The sequence below is a fragment of the Euphorbia lathyris genome, chromosome 1 (genome assembly GCF_963576675.1).
Source record: "Euphorbia lathyris chromosome 1, ddEupLath1.1, whole genome shotgun sequence".
In the NCBI taxonomy this organism is placed as follows: Eukaryota; Viridiplantae; Streptophyta; class Magnoliopsida; order Malpighiales; family Euphorbiaceae; genus Euphorbia; species Euphorbia lathyris.
The window spans coordinates 11,907,811-11,912,401 of record NC_088910.1 but is presented as its reverse complement, the minus strand read 5'-3'; the positions used below and the strand labels follow the sequence as shown (position 1 = coordinate 11,912,401).

The 4,591-nt window shown below is 32.3% G+C and overlaps 1 long non-coding RNA gene across 1 annotated transcript; it reads left to right on the top strand.

Moving 5' to 3' along the window:
* The first annotated feature begins 549 nt into the window (after positions 1–549).
* Positions 550–3,797, top strand: LOC136215672 (uncharacterized). The gene is made up of 4 exons (XR_010682758.1): positions 550–840; positions 1,299–1,396; positions 1,477–1,767; positions 3,615–3,797. It is a non-coding gene; the product is annotated as an uncharacterized lncRNA (long non-coding RNA).
* The last annotated feature ends 794 nt before the right edge of the window (positions 3,798–4,591 follow it).

Genomic DNA, 4,591 nt, shown 5'->3' with positions numbered 1-4,591 from the left:
ATGATGACATATTGATGATTTTTACTTAGTTTAGGGATCTAATTGACAATTTTGATGGTTTAATATTTTAATTGATTTTAAAAATTTAATTTAGGGAGTCAAATGAGTGAGTGTGTTATGACAAAAAAAATCATAGAAAAAAAAGATTTAAAAGGGAACACTCTTTGAAATAAAAAGGGTTAAGGTGCAAAAATACCCCTAACGTTTTGGGTCAAGAGCAATTTTACCCTTAATCCTAAAGTTCGAAGCCAAGAGCAATTTTATCCCTAACGTTGATAAATTGTTTCAATTTCTGAAATTGATTCAATTTATAATGGTAAAATTGCTCTTGGCTTCCAACGTTAGGTCTAAAATTGCACCATTTTAGACGTTAGGGGTAAAATTGCTCCTGATCCAAAACGTTAGGGGTATTTTTGCACCTTAACCCTAATAAAAATGATTTAAAAGGGAATACTTTTGCGTTACTTGAAGCAAATATTTTGAAATTATAGAGGGAGCAATATTTTATTTCCCCCCTAAAACAACCTAAAATTTTGGTTTCCCCAACAAAACACATCCGTGAAAAAATTCTCTCTCAAAGTAAAACCCTTTGCGTTTCTTGAAGAAAATCCCTAAACTCTTACCGCTTCATTTCCTAAATCCCTAAGAAAAGCTCAACCTAATCCCTAAATTGTGCATTTTGTTTCTATGAAATCGTTCATTTCCTAAACCGTCAATCCCTAAATCCCTTTACTCTGCGTTTGTAGCCTTTGTTGAACTGGACTTGTTTTACGGCGTTAGACTTGAAGCTCTCTTGTGCTCGGCTTATTTCTTGAGGCTCGACTTGAAGCTTGACATAAGGTAAGTCACAAATTAATTTTTGTTACCTTATTGATTTAGGATCCATAAGGGTTCTCTGTGTAGCTTTACTATGGTGAGTTTAGGATTCATATGGGTTCTGTGTTTTTTGAATTCATGTTGTTGATGTTGTGTTATAAGATTTAATAGCAATGGGCAATATGTGTTTAGATCTTAATCCTATGATTTTCTATCCAAGTTATCATATTAGCAAATTGGTTTGATGATTTGTGTTTGAATCTGTTTGAAGCTATGCAAAATTCATGATAGATTGTAAGCAGTTTTCTGATTTTCAATGAGATCATAATGTATGGACAAATTCAGTTTTGTTGTTTTCAGCCGCATCATAATGTATGAGGGTAGGCTTTAAATTCATAATTATTGTCTAAAGAAAGTTATTGCAAGGTTTCCTTCAAGTGTTTCTTACCATTTGATATTCTCCATTTACTTTCTATTTGCAGGTCATGACACCCATTTCTCACAGCCAAGTTGGCTGCTCAATATGTAGCAGTAGATGCATATGGGCTGCTACTCTGCACCCTTCAGGGTGTTATATCAGGTAACTTTATATTCACTGGAGCTGATTCAATGTTATAACCGTCAAGAGCAAAATGGTAAATTCCTTTATTCTGAATGCAGAGTATGCTTCTTCCAGTTCTGGCTGGTGCATTTCTAAATCAATATTTACATCGTCTGGTTCAATTTGTATCACCTTTGATGCCACCCATTGCAGTTGGAACTGTTGCTATCTTATATGGAAATGCAATTGCTTAGAGTGCTTCATATATCCTCATGTCTAGTCGACAAGTGGTGCTTGCTGCATCTTTACTTCATGCATCTGGTTTTTTCTTTGGGTATTTGCTTGCAATAAGATTGCTTGGAATTTATGTTGCTTCATCACGGACTATCTCGATTGAGGTGGGAATGCAGGTAAGTGATTGTTTGTTTTTATACTTGGAAGACTCTTTTGCTAATAAGCACTTATTGGGAGAAAAGCTAAATTGTAGCCTATTATAGTTGTCATAACTTATCATTTTGATTGAATACATTTGGCCCATTACGTATTTTCTTTCTCTTCTTTTTCTAAAACAAATTTTGACTCTTGAAAGAAAATTTAACAATTGACACAGTCTTTTAGCTGTATATTATACTCGCTCAATATGTGTTAAAATTATTTTCTCCAATCGTGTAACAGTGTTTGTAATATACAGCGTATGGAACTCTTTGTTAAAAGCCAAATTTTGTATCGAGGGCCAAATTTTACAGAAGGAAAAATTATCTTTAGTAGCCACATGTGTACAAATTGAAGTACATAGACTGCTTTTACAAGGGATAAGGTGCAAAAAATATTCCTAACATTGGTAGTCAGGAGCAATTTTACTCTAACACCTAAAATAGTGTAATTTTACTCCTAATGTTGGTACTTAAGTGCAATTTTACCCTTAATGTCTGCCAACGTTAGGGTGTAAAATTATCGTATCCAGACACAAAGTGGATATGATACTAAAAAGGAGCGTGCAGTCTAGCTGTTGTCTAATTCTGATTTTTTTTGGGTTTTGCTTTTGGTTCCTGGAGGGACTAAAGAGTGCTCATGTCATGAAAGATGTCATTGTCAATGAAATGTAGATCAACATTGTTTGATCCGAGTAAAATTTTGATCAAAGATCTTGGTTCTTAATAGTTTATTAAATCCCTACCCTTGTTTTCTAATCTTCCAAGTTCAAATCAATTAATGGGTGGTTTATATTTGCTTTTCATTTTCACCCATTGCTTTAAATCCATTTATTTTGATAAATTTTGGAAGAATTCAATTCATGAAGACAAAATATTTTAGAAGAAATTGAATAAGGAGAATCCAATTACTTTCTTTCTGATGTCAATAAACGGGTATATGATCTACGTAGGATACCAGGTGGCTAGCAGAATAAAGAGCACATAATTGCACCATTTTAAATGTTACCATAAAATTGCTTGTGACTATCAACGTTAGAGATATTTTTGCACCTTACCCTATTTTACAAATTCCTTTAAGTACACAGGCTAAATTGTATCTTTTGCCGCAGTGGTTCAAATCACCAAACTTGAGAAAATATATATCAAGTTCCATTTAGCTAGATTGGGATTTGAAATGACAAAGTATTTGAGATTTGATATTGCATAGAGTTATTAATTTTTATTTAAAACATAATTTTGTAATCCTTCGTGATTCAAATACTCATCCATCCAAATGGATCTCTCTTGATTTTTGCATTTTAAGGCATTCATGATGTAATGGACCCCCTAGTTTTTGAACTAGGAGACAAAATTGATATTTTTTTTTGTGCCTAATTTTGATATTCGTTTTTAATTTTGTGATATTTGATCCCATGAAATTTGACTTTGCTTGAAATGTACCCTTTAATGGATGGTACCATCAGGCTTGAACACCACTTTCCATGAAATTAATATTTAGGACAGCAGGGGTGGAAGGTTCAAAAGCTTTTAGGACCAAATCCAAACAATGTGATGGTATAGCACACATTAAGGGGAATATTTTGACGAAAATCAAAGTTGAAGGGATAAATTTCAGCAAATTGAAATTTAGGAAGCAGATGACCAAATTAAGTCTTAAAAATATGATATAGCCATCTTATATTTGTAACTCATTCTTGCTTCACATTCTCACATTTCCTATTTATTTTGCTACAGATTAAGTCTTAAAAATATGATATAGCCATCTTATATTTGTAACTCATTCTTGCTTCACATTCTCACATTTCCTATTTATTTTGCTACAGAACTCGGTGTTAGGAGTTGTTCTACAACTCGACATTTTGGAAACCCACTCATTATTATACTAGTGCAGTTTCCAGTGTATGTCACTCAGACTTTGGATGTCCTCCATATAAGGAGGCATGAGGAAAGAAAGATAATTATGTTGAATGAAAATTTTCAACCTGTATCGGATGATGAAAAATTAATATCAGGATTAAGCTTGTTCTTAGGGGCAATAGCAAGAAAAGATGTGCGATTTTATAGGTTGGCACAAGGTTCTTAATCCTTGTTCTTAGGGGCAATAGCAAGAAAAGATGTGCGATTTTATAGGTTGGCACAAGGTTGATGAGAAGAATTACATGTGGGAGTTTATGAAGGTAAGCCTCCGAATTGTGACATTTCTAGCATGAAGTGATACTTGTTAATTGTGTTAATTTTATTATTGTTAATTGTGTTGATATATTTTAGAAAAGTATATTATTCCCGAGGAAGGTAAATCTTGGGCAATGAAGACAATGGCCGATGTATGGAGGCTTTACAAATGTCGAATAAAGAAAACCAATTGCAAGGAGAAATAAAGGAGAAATAGAGGAGAAAGTGAGCCAACTCGAAAGAGTAATGGAGGAGAATTTTAAAGAGTTTGAAGGATAGGTTGTATTATGACTTTATTATACTTTTTTGTATTATGTATTTTGGATCATGTGAGAATTTTAAATTTCATTGTTAACATATTGACCTATTATGGATTTGTAATTGCAATTTATACTATTATTTAAATTCAAAAATTGTTATTATATTATGGTGTTACATAAAAAAAAAACTATTATATTAAAAAGTGTTAAAATTAAAAAATGTTGCAATTTATATAATAAAGAGTTCCTTGAAACAAAAAATGCTGAATTAAAAAGAGTTGCATTAAAAAAAATGTTACATAAAAACATGTTGCAAGTTAGTTAAAAAGTGTTGCTTATAATTTTATACGATAATAGTGTTACTTGTT